Source organism: Macaca thibetana, chromosome 5 (genome assembly GCF_024542745.1).
Source record: "Macaca thibetana thibetana isolate TM-01 chromosome 5, ASM2454274v1, whole genome shotgun sequence".
In the NCBI taxonomy this organism is placed as follows: domain Eukaryota; kingdom Metazoa; phylum Chordata; class Mammalia; order Primates; family Cercopithecidae; genus Macaca; species Macaca thibetana.
The window spans coordinates 146,225,539-146,237,912 of NC_065582.1; the positions used below are offsets into that span (position 1 = coordinate 146,225,539).

Consider the following 12,374-nt stretch of genomic DNA (forward strand, 5'->3'; position numbering starts at 1 on the left):
AAAAAATGACAACAACCCTTCTGACATTTTAAAACTGTGAAGAACTTCTCTGTGCCATTTTCTAGGCTCCTGGAGCTGGAGAGCTGTCAGTTCTTGGAAATAACTTCTGTGGTTCTAGACATTTGTACTTTATAGATGAGGAGACAGGCTCAGGGAGGTTAAGTTACTCCCTCAAGGTCACACAGCTGGAGTGTAGAAAACACATATCTCAATTCTAGGTTCAATTTTGTTTTGCTTTGTTTTGTTTCCACCGCAGCAGACATTTTAAAGGTAGGAAATGCAAAATTCTGAGCACTCTCTGGGGGATTGGAGGAGTGGGTGGGGACAGAGAATGGGTTATCTTATTTGCCTATCCTGTCTGTGGGTGTGATTCTGCAACCAAAGCCAATTCTGGCTTCTTCTCTAGACGGTCTTGGTCTCCTTTTATCGAGTGGGCTTGACTGTAGCTAAGTAATTCTACTTTCTCATGTGTTAGACTGTCCCACTCAGTCCTCCAACAGCAGGTGAGTGCGTGCTGCTCCCATGGGCCCAAGACTCTAGCAATCTCCCTAGGTAGTTTCTGTAAAACCAGGCAGACAGATGATCCCTGGGCACCCTCTCTTTATCTCATTAACCCTGGTGGTACCAGGAGGCACCTGACATTCTAATAGTTTGGTGCCAGCAAGTTTCTGTTATCCTCCAGTTGTAATTGTTAACTTGAATGGAATGCAAAACTTCTGGTTTGGAGCAGAGTTGGGTCTTAACTGTGAATAACTTGAAGGATATGGAAAATGGGAAGTATCTTTGGTTATTGTGGAGGATGGTTTATGAGCACTTTTTTGAGTTGCATTTTCTCGGATAAATAGGAATATGTGGTCAATGTGGAGATGCTACTGCGTCTACGTATTCGCCAGTGAACTCCACCTTTTATTAACTCTTGCCTTTGACAGTTTTTTAGCTCGGCAAGCCAAGACTTGTTTGGGGATTAGAACAATGAGCTTATCATAATGCCACCTTAAAAAAAATTGCTGTAACGCTTCCAGTGTCAAGGTTTATTTCTATGAGCCCTTCCTGCAACTCCGCCCCCACCACCTGAAAGTTTGACATTTTTTCCCCCTTAAGGGGAAGTGTGGAAATAGAGCCTGCTTGTTCATTTTCATTATTGTACATTACATGATATCTTTTCGACCATTATATTGTGTTCCCTCAATGGTGTTTGCTCTGAGGGTGGGACACAAGCCTGTTTAGTGTCTCGTAAAACATTTACCAAAAGCACTGAGCCATGGTTTTGAAGGGCATTCCGTTGCCAGAGTGTGGGAGGAGAGAGCAAGCAGGGAAAGAAAGCGCCAGGTGCTTAGCAGGTACGTGCTTCCTACTTTAGTATATTCATATTAAAAATTTCAAATTGCATATGATTTCAGTTCCCTTCTGCAGAAGGGGCAGGGATGGTGAGGGGAAGATGGGGGCAAAGGGATTTCTTTGCAAACTCTATTTTTCAGTGGCTCGGAGTCCCCGGATAATTGTAATCTTTAGCTTTCATCAAATGCTGTTTTTGGTTTTGCTAGAGGGACGTGTGTGTAATGGAGAGTAAGTGGAAAATCTACCTATGCTTGAGATTTTACAGTGGGCTGAATCAGAATCCTTTAGCAAAGCATTTGCTTTAGCAAAGAGTTCAGAACCAGGTGCTGTTTCTAGGAGGCAATGTGTAACCTTGCGATTTGCACTTCTGTGAGCTCAGAAATTCATTCCGTTTAAAGGTTTTGCTAAATGGTGGTTCTGGTTTCATGAAAATACTTTTAAACTTTCTCCCCCCACCCACCCCCAATTCTGTTAAATTTAGACAAGGTAACAGCAAATTAAAGGTCAGGTTAGGCCAGGTGCGGTGGCTCATGCCTGTAACCTCAGCACTTTGGGAGGCCGAGGTGGGTGGATCACTTGAGGTCAGGGGTTCGAGACCCGTCTCTACCAAAAATACAAAAATTAGCCAGGCATGGTAGTGTGCGCCTGTAGTCCCAGCTACTTGGGAGGCTGAGGCAGGAGAATCACTTGAACCCGGGAGGCAGAGGTTGCAGTGAGCCAAGATCGTGCCACTGCACTCCAGCCTGGGTGACAAGAGCAAAACTCCGTCTCCAAAAAAAAAAAAAAAAAAAAAAAAAAAGTCAGTTTAAAATGGCCTCTTATCCTCAAATCTGTGTTTTTAAAACAGACCAGTTTGAGACTGACTTTTTCTGTACTGGTCATGGTTTAGGAGAAACTAATGAATAAATACTTCTTGGGAATACTAAGTCTTTATAATCTAGCTTTTTTGAGTCGGTAGAAAATATAATAAAGCTACAGCCTTAATCAAATGTGTATGTATGATCAATTGTAATAATGATATGCCACACACAGATACCAGTAACTGTGTTATTAATAGTTAAAACTCAAACAGTCCATAGGAAAATCTAGGGAAAAAAATAGTTCCAACCGATTTGTGTAATTGCCAGTTCTTGGGGAAAGGTGTCGCAGTATAATATAGGCAATATAACAAGGGTGTGGGATCTTTGGCTTGTGCGAGGACAGTACGAAGTTGAAGAGCTCACCAATTATGAAAGAACCTGATTTGGGTATATCTTTGCCCAATGACGCTTGCAGTAAGAAGCTAAGGGTTTTTTCTTCTGAGAAGTAGCCAGTCATTAAAAACGGCTGGAAGAAATGATTGTTTCAAAATTGAAAGATATTTCCTCCATAGGACAAACTTCCCTGTGGCTTTATATATTCAGGCAAATAGGAAGAAATCTAACAACTGTAGAGGTTAAAGACCTTGAGTTCCCTGGAGGCATGGCAGGTTTAATGTCTTTTTATATGCATATCGGAAAATTGAGTTTAGCAGAAAGTCGTTTCACTACTCTGACCACTGCAAGTTTATGTAACTTTTGACAAGTGGATTAATGTTTTCTTATGTCTCTTTTAAGATTTCGATACTTACTGTATCTAATTGCCTGTTACATAGGTGCACTTAGATTGCTTGAGTCTATCAAGTACGGAAAGAGAGCCATACCATGTGAATCCAAAATAGAAACCCTGACCAGTGAAAGAATACATGCATGAGTACCACACTTTCTTTTCTTTTCGTTCTTTTCTTTACTTTTCTTTTCTTTCTTTTCTTTTCTTTTTCTTTTTTATGAGATGGAGTCTGACTCTGTCGCCCAGGCTGGAGTGCGGTGATGCGATCTTGGCTCACTGCAATCTCTGCCTCCAGGGTTCAAGTGATTCTCCCGCCTCAGCCTCCCGAGTAGCTGGGATTACTGGCACCCACCATCATCTCCAGCTAATTTTTGTATTTTTGTAGAGACAGGGTTTCCCCATTTTGGCCAAGGTGGTCTTGAACTCCTGAGCTCACGTGATCCACCCACCTCGGTCTCCCAAAGTGCTGGGATTACAGGTGTGAGCCACCCCACCTGGCCCTTTTTTTTTTTTTTGAGATGGAGTTTTGTTCTGTCCCCCAGGCTGGAGTGCAGTGGCGCAATCTCGGCTCACTGCAACCTCCACCTCCCAGGTTCAAGAGATTCTCCTGCTTCAGCCTCCCAAGTGGCTGGGATTACAGGCGCCCACCACCATGCCCGGCTACTTTTTTGTATTTTTAGTAGAGAAGGGGTTTCACCATGTTGGCCAGACTGGTCTTGAACTCCTGACCTCAGGTGATCCACCTGTCTTGGCCTCCCAAAGGGTTGGGATTATAGGCGGGAGCCACCACGCCTGGCAATACCACACTTTCAAGATTGAGCCTATGTTGAGTCTGAAATTTTATCAAAGGAAAGAAAGACTCTGGGGAAAAAAATCTAAAACCAACCATTTCTAGACACTTGTCATTCCTTGTTTCCCTTTATTTCATTAGGAAAATCCATATTTGGTACAATCTTTTAGTTTAGTTTTTCTTTTTTTCTTTTCTTTCTTTTTTTTGAGACAGAGTCTTACTCTGTCACCCAGGCTGGAGTGCAGTGGCTCGATCTCGGCTTACTGCAGCCCCTGCCTCCCAGGTTCAGGCGATTCTTCTGCCTCAACCTCCCGAGTAACTGGAGCTATAGGCACCTGCCACCACACCTGGCTAAGTTTGTATTGTTAGTAGAGATGAGGTTTCACCATTTGGCTAGGCTGGTCTCAAACTCCTGACCTCAAGTGATCTGCCCACCTTGGCTTCCTAAAGTACTGAGATTACAGGCATGAGCCACTGCGCCTGGCCCGATTTAGTATTTCCATGAGGAATTGTAAGAAACTAAGATCAACAAAGGCTACGCTGGCTCCTTCTGTTAGGGGTTCTTATGGTTTCATGATAGTTTATTGACAGATCTAGTCATGCATCACATTCAGTCCTGAATAACTTGGCCCACGTTTCTGGCATTTTAAACTCTGCTGCTATTAAATGTGATATGATAATAATGCTTCTATGTCAGGTTGGCTGTATTAGGCATATAATTGAGTAACGTCTTTACAAGAGTTCTTGTTTGTTATCTGCTGCTTCTGTCCTTTAGACTACAAGTTCTTCTTGATTTGTAAAATGTCATGAGGCTGAAATTTCTGGGGACAATAATAGGTCCCAAATGAAAACGCATTTCGCAACATGCCATAATGCCTAAGAGGCAGGCCTGCTGTCTTTTCTGAACAGAGCTGTATGGCTTTGTTAAGAAATGGGTAGGTGACAACCTTTCAAGGTGATTCTGGTGGCTGTGCCAGAAAAGTCACATGCATAGGAGCTCAGAGTCAGAACTACGTGGGCAACCTGGAGGAACCTTCATAGAGACTTGGGCCATACATGGCTGGGTTTGCTTTTTGTGGGATGAAATAAAAACTGAATGTGTATAGATTAGCCCAGTGATAATGAAAAATCCTTCAGTTGTCTAGCAGCTCAAGATCTTAAGTAAGGCAATAACACAGTCCCCACAGCAGCCAAAATTAATGCCATCAGTTCTATCAGGACCTCACTCAGTGCCTGTTGACTCTTTGTATTTTTTAGTAGAGACAGGATTTCACCATGTTGGCCAGTCTGATTTCAAACCCCTGACCTCAGATGATCCACCTGTCTCAGCCTCCCAAAGTGTTGCAATTACAGGCATGAGCTATCACGCCCGTCCCCCTATTGACTGTTAGTTTAGACATCTTTCAATAACATTTCTGGTTTCTCAGTGCATAATATATCACGACTCTTTCTTTTCTTCTTTCTACTTGGCTAATGACCGTTAAGCAAGCATGCACACGTGGACTCATTCATTCAGTCAGTACTTACTAATGGCTCACTCTGGGATAGGATCTCACCTCTCAGTTCTTGAATGTCACCTCTTCAAGGTGACCTTCCCAGGTCCCCTAAAGGAGGTCCTCTAATTTTGCCCTTAAAACACACATTGTATTTGTTTATGCTTGCCTCTTTTGCTAAAATACTAAGTTCCCTTAGGTCATGGATTGTGAGTGTCTAACTTGCTACTGTATCCCCAGTGCTTAGCATATACCATGTGTTCAAAATTATGTACCAGATATATGAATAAATTAATGAAAGGAAACAAATGGGAAGGAAGGGATGATTAGAGGCAGGCACACAATGGTGAGAAATAGGGCATATAACAAAGGGGTAAAACTGCTGCCATCCAATCCAGAAGCAATGGGCCCCAAACCTATTGCCCCATCTCAGCTCTACCATGTACGTTTCTTTACTTTTTTTTTTTTTTGAGATGGAGTTTTACTCTTGTTGCCCAGGCTGGAGTTCAATGGTGCAATCTTGGCTAATTGCAGCCTCTCCCTCCCAGGTTCAAGCAATTCTCCTTCCTCAGCCTCCCAAGTAGCCTCCTGTGTGCCATCGTGCCTGGCTGATTTGGTATTTTAGTAGAGACAGGGTTTTACCATGTTGGTCAACCTGGTCTTGAACTCCTGACCTCAAGTGATCCAGCCTCCCAAAGCGCTGGGATTACAGGCGTGAGCCACTGCACCTGGCCAGTTTCTTTACTTTTTAAAAATGTTATAGAGACAGGGTCTCACTATGTTGCCCAGACTGGTCTCAAATTCCTGGGCTCAAGTAATTCTCCCACCTAGGCCGCCCAAACTGTCGGGATTATAGGTGTGAGCCACTGCAAGTTACCGACCATGTAAATTTCTGTGGATAACCTTGGTTCACCAAGAAGAATGTGCTTTGTAGCCTCTGTTTGAAATGATAGTGAGGAGTACAAATCATTTTAGAAATATTTTTACCCAAGAAAGTAATAGTGTGTTTGCTTAAATGTAGTTATTTGGAAAATAATATTTAGAAAATATCCTACACAAGTGAAGTCTACAATTATGAAGCACCAATTAATTTATCATTCAGAGAAAATATTAAATCAAATAATCACTTTGGAAAAATATTATGTATTTATTTATTTATTTATTTTGAGATGGAGGCTCACTCTGTTGCCCAGGCTGGAGTGCAGTGGCGCAATCTCAGCTCACTACAACCTCAGCTTCCCAGGTTCAAGGAATTCTTCTGCCTCAGCCTCCCAAGTAGCTGGGACGACAGGCACGCGCCACCACGCCTGGCTAATTTTTGCATTTTTAGTAGAGACGGGGTTTCACCATGTTGGCCAGGCTGGTCTCAAACTCCTGACCTCAGGTGATCCACCCACCTTGGCCTACCAAAGTGCTGGGATTATAGGCGTGGGCCACTACGCCTGGCGGAAAACATGTTATTTTAAATATTCATTGAAGTATATAACATAAAGGCAGTAAACTGCACAACTGTTAAGTATACAGCTTGATGAATTTTTACATATATATGTACCTGTGGAACCACCACCCAGATTAAGGCACAGAATATTTTCATCATCTCAGTATCCTCGTACCTCTCCTCCCATTATCCCCTCATCCCAAGGTAACCACCATTCTGACTTGTATCACCTTTGGCTATTCTTACTTCATTAAGATGGAATCAGACAGTATGTACTCTTTTGTATCTGGCCTCTCACTCACCCTTTATCAGTGATGCTCATCCATAGTTTCATGTGGTTATAATTTATCCTGTGGTTGCTGCGTAGTATTCCTTTGTAAGAACAGACCACAGTGCAGAGAATTTTCAGGAATTAAAAACATGACTATATGAGCTGAAAATCATTCCCTATCTGTGCCAGCTCTTTGAAGCGAAGTGATCTCTTAAGGTGGGATGGAAATATTATGACCTGAAAGGGTGGAAGGAAAGAAGTCTGTTTCTGGGAGTGTATTTGCTAAGTGCTCTACGCTGGCTGTTTGTTTAGCTGCAATAATTACCCTAGAAGGTGACTGCTGCTGTTTTGTACATGAGGAAACTAAGCATGAGAAAAGTTTTATGACTTTACAATGAGGCTGAACAAAACATGAAAATTGTTAGTTACACCAGAGGGCAGTCCCGTCCTGGCAAAGACAATGCCAGAACACTGTGGAGGCTCTGCCACCTCCGATTCCTGAGGCTCAGCTTTTACATACTGCAGACGTTTCTTTTCTTTTTGAGATGGGATTTCGCTTTTGTTGCCCAGGGTGCAATGGGGCGATCTCGGCTCACTGCAACCTCCGCCTCCTGGGTTCAAGCTATTCTCCTGCCTCAGCCTCCCAAGCAGCTGGGATTACAGACATACGCCACCATGCCTGGCTAATTTGCAGACTTTTCTATCTTCTGTTGGAGAGCTGGTCAGCCACCTGACTTTTTTTTCTTAGGTCATTTTGTCTCTTTTTCCCTTCAAATTTGTTTTGTTTTAAAAATAAGACTTGCTCTGGACTTTTTTTTTTTTTTTTTTTTTTTTGAGATGGAGTCTCACTCTGTCACCCAGGCTGGAGTGCAGTGGCTCAATCTTGGCTCACTGCAACCTCTGCCTCCCAGGTTCAAGCAGTTCCTTGCCTCAGCCTCCTGAGTAGCTGGGATTACAGGTGCACACCACCATGCCCAGCTAATTTTTTTATTTTTAGTAGAGACGGGGTTTCACCGTCTTGGCCAGGCTGGTCTTGAACTCCTGACTTCATGATTCACCTGCCTCAGCCTCCCAAAGTGTTGAGATTACAGGTGTGAGCCACTGCACCCAGCCCTAGCTCTGGAATTTTAAATTTTTGCTTATGAGTAATTGTTATTTTCAGACACACATGGTATTAATATATTCAAAAACTTTTATTTAGCAATTTTTGAATTTCTTTTTTTTTTAAGATCAGGTTTTAGTGTGTATACATAAGGAAATATTTAATCATCATAGGAAAGTTAGGTGAATTTCAAGTCAGAATTACTGAGAAGTTTCCTGGGAGTCAGTTATCATGTGTTTTAAAGTGGAGTTTATAGCAGTGCTTAAGGCCAGGTGTGGTGGCTTGTGCCTGTAATCCTAACACTTTGGGAGGCCAAGGCTGACGGATCACCTGAGGTTAGGAGTTCGAGACCAGCCTGACCAACCTGGTAAAACCGTGTCTCTACTAAAAATACAAAAATTTGCTGGATGTGGTGGCGCATGCCTTTGATCCCAACTACTCAGGAGGCTGAGGCAGGAGAATTGCTTGAACCCGGGAGGCGTAGATTGCAGTGAGCCAAGATCGCACCACTGCACTCCAGGCTGGGCAATAGAGCAGAATCTGTGTTTTTGGTAGAGATGGGGTTTCGCCATGTCGGCCAGGCTGGTCTCGAACTTTTGACTTCAAGTGATTCGCCTGCCGCAGTCTCCCAAAGTGCTGGCATTATAGGCATGAGCCACCACGCCTGGCTGAGACTTTTTTGAAGGAAAATTGGAGAGAGGCATTCAAGGCACTGCTTGTTTGGCTCCATCTGAATCATTCTCTTCCTCCAACAAAGAGCAAAGTATTTAGGTAGCATAAGAAGCAGAATCAACTGGTTTCTAGCACCCAAGATAGGTACAAATGTCCCTGGCACTCAGGATGGTCTCAGAGACACTGAGTCAGCCAGAAGGTAACTTGGAAGCCAGCTGAGTACAAAAGCCGTTGCCATAAGGTTGACCTCATGCTCGTCTTGTCCTGTGTAACAGAATGAAAGAGCCAGTCAGCAACGGAGCCCTCTGCCCTTCCCAGTGCAGTGGCTTTCTCAGTATAGAACTTTTACCTTTTCCACAAAGATTCCAACCGTGGGTGGTTATTGTTGGGGTTAATTGAGATAATATGCAGTGTATGAAAGTATCTGGCACCTCACGGGTGTCCAGTAGATCTCAGTTTGCCTTCCCTTTGAACAGGATTCCATGGAGGGAAGTTTGCATACATAAACGGAACCGGACTCTTACTTAATAGTGAATTCAAGACATTGAACATTGTCCCAGGTGGCATTCTTTTCCCTTGAGGATTGCGAAATATTTAAATTAGCCATTGTTTAAGTAAGCGCCAATGCTGTCAATCACAACTGCAAACCTGGACTTGGAGTAGAAACAAAACAAAGACTTTTATTCTGCTCTTCCAATAAAATGGCTTCTTACTGTAAAGCCATAAGAAATACCTACTCTTTCATTTTTTAATAAGAGTATTAGAGCAATTTGTCTGTACCATCACTGCTGTTGTTTGATAATAGATAGGTCAGAGAAAGATTGTATAATGAAGATTACAGCTCACTGCCCACCCAACTCCCAATGAAGATTGACTTGTCATATGATAAGGGCTTTTTTTGCTACATAAAATGACAAGTAAGCTGTTTGTTTTTTTGAGACAGAGTCTTGCTCTGTCGCCCAGGCTCTGGTAGTGTGATCTCGCTCAGTGCAACGTCCGCCTCCTGGGTTCAAGTGATTCTCCTGTCTCAGCCTCCTGAGTAGCTGGGGACTACAGGTGCACACCACAATAACCAGCTAATTTTTTTTTTTTGCATTTTTAGTAGAGACAGGGTTTCACTATGTTGGCCAGGCTAGTCTCGAACTCCTGACCTCCGTGATCCACCCACCTCGGCCTCCCAAAGTGCTGGGATTACAGGCGTGAGCCACCACGTCCAGCCAAAAATATATATTTTTTTAAATTCTAGGAAATAACGTTGATTTGGATATAGAAAAATTAAATACCAGGGAATGCTGGCTTATAAATTTTAGTCCAGCATCTTTTTTTGTTACACTTTTTTTTTTTTTTTTAGATGAAGTCTTACTCTGTTGCCCAGGCTGGAGTGCAATGGCACGATCTCGGCTCACTGCAATTTCTGCCTCCCAGGTTCAAGCGATTCCCCTGCCTCAGCCTCCTGAGTAGCTGGGAACATGGGCACATATCACCATGCCTGGCTAATTTGTGTGTTTTCAGTAGAGACAGGGTTTTACCATGTTGGCCAGGCTGGTCTTGAACTCCTGGCCTCAAGTGATCACCCGCCCGTCTCAGACTCCCAAAGTGCTGGGATTATAGACGTGAGCCACCGTGCCTGGCCTTTCTTTCTTTCTTTTTTTCTTTCTAGACACAAGATCTTGCTTTGTCACCCAGTCTGGAGTGCAGTGGTGCAATTACAGCCACTGTGGCCTCAAATTCCTGGCCTCAAGCAATTCTCTTACCTTAGCCTCCTGAGCAGCTGGGACTACAGGCATGCAGCACCATGCCTAACTGATAGCCCAGCAACTTTTAAAGATAAAAATCTTTATCTTTGCATAAAGGAAAATTAAGGAATCTTGTACTTATTCTGAGAAACAAAATACAAACAACAATTTTTTGTCTTCAGAGGTTGGCAGTCCTTGGTCCTCCGCGAGTACTTCTTGGTAAAGAATCTGCCATTGGCAGATATCTCACAAATGACTTATATCTAGGCCATACAAAAACCATGACCAAAATAAGGAATGTGAATAGAATGTGGACAAATTAAATGGTGATAATTTTTGGTGGGTGGGACTTTCAACACAAATAAGTAATCCACTATTTTTTAAATTTAATTTCTATTAACAAGGTCTTATCATAGAAGCTGAGGTGGGGAGGGGAGTAGAAATAAACAGTCTAATTCACAAAAGAAAAATACTGGTTTACAACCTCACAAATAACCTGCAAATTAAAACAACAGTGAGGGTCAGGTGTGGTGGCTCAAGCCTGTAATCCTAGCACTTCAGGAAGCCGAGGCGGGTGGATCACTTGAGGTCAGGAGTTTGAGACCAGCCTGGCCAGCATGGTGAAACCCTGTCTGTACTAAAAATACAAAAAGATTAGTCAGATGTGGTGGTGGGCACCTGTAATCCCAGCTACTGGGGAGGCTGAGGCAGGAGAATTGCTTGAAACTGGGAGGTGGAGGTTTCAGTGAGCTGAGATCACACCACTGCACTGTAGACTGGGTGACACAGCAAGACTCCATCTCAAAAAAAAAAAAAAAAAAAAAAGGAAACTACAGAGAGGTACCATTTCCCTTCCATGAAAGACCCCAGCTTACTCATACATGCCTGATGGCCACACAAATAAGTATGCCTTATTCAGAAAACAGCATGTCAATGTGTGTCAAGAACCTTAAAAATGCTTAACTCATTTAAGCATTTGCAATATCCCCACTAATGGAATTCTGTTCCAAAGACAGAATGCAAAATAGCAAACCATCTCTGAAGAATCTGAGCACTCTAATTCCCACACATAACGAGAGGGTATACCATTTCATTAAAAAAAATTTTTTTTCACTTTTTTTTTTTCCCAAGGTGGGGGTCTCACCATGTTGCCCAGGCTGGCCTTGAACTCCTGAATTCAAGCAGTCCTCCCACCTCAGCCTCCCAAAGTGCTGGAATTACAGGTGTGAGCCACCATGCTCAGCCTAATTTCATTTTTAATTATGCTTATTTTCATGTCCTCTTTTGCTTCCCTATGGTCTTTAATATGAAATCTCTGGCCATACCTCTGTGTGTGTGTGTGTGTGTGTGTGTGTGTGTGTATGTGTGTATGTGTGTGTGTATATGTCTGTGTATAATATATTTACTATATTCTTTCTCTCCCCCCTCTTGAGGCTCTTCCATGCTTTCCATGAGTTTCTTATATAATGAGAAGCAGCATACAATATTATTTCTAAAAATAACTGAAATAATTAAAAGCCTTCTGCTGGCAAATCTATAAGACGATGACAGTAAACACTGTCCAAGGTGAGGGGCAGCAGCGAGGGGTAACCACAGTCACTCTCTCTGCTGCCCTTCACCTTCACCTTTTTGACCTTCCAATGGACACTGCTAGTAGCACTTCTCAAACTTGAATCCTCTGAATCTTTTCAGAATGTCCAGGACTGGCATTGCTGGTACCCACTCTTCCTCTTTCTCTCTTGCCCTCCCTTAGAGGCAAACCTGCAAATCACCTTTCATGAATAATCCCCTCATCCATGGTGTGAAGTACACCTTCTCTTCCCAATGCCCACCACCTACTAGTGTCCATCAGCACCTCCAAAAGCATCTACCCAGCCTCCTTCCACCTTGAGGCCACCTGTCAGGAGAGTCCTTTGCCTAATGCAGACTCATCATACTCCTGTGACA

At 43.1% G+C, this 12,374-nt stretch overlaps 1 protein-coding gene across 10 annotated transcripts in view; it reads left to right on the forward strand.

Moving 5' to 3' along the window:
- RBM47 (RNA binding motif protein 47) overlaps positions 1 to 12,374 on the forward strand; it is a 209,581-nt gene that overhangs the window by 115,655 nt on the left and 81,552 nt on the right. For 2 of the 10 annotated variants that reach the window (XM_050790367.1, XM_050790361.1), the window contains exon 1: positions 2 to 1,340. The exons of the other annotated variants lie outside the window; for them this stretch is intronic. The gene's annotated coding sequence lies outside the window, so the exon portion shown is untranslated. Of the gene's footprint in view, position 1; positions 1,341 to 12,374 lie in introns of those variants that run through there. 10 annotated transcript variants of the gene reach the window in all.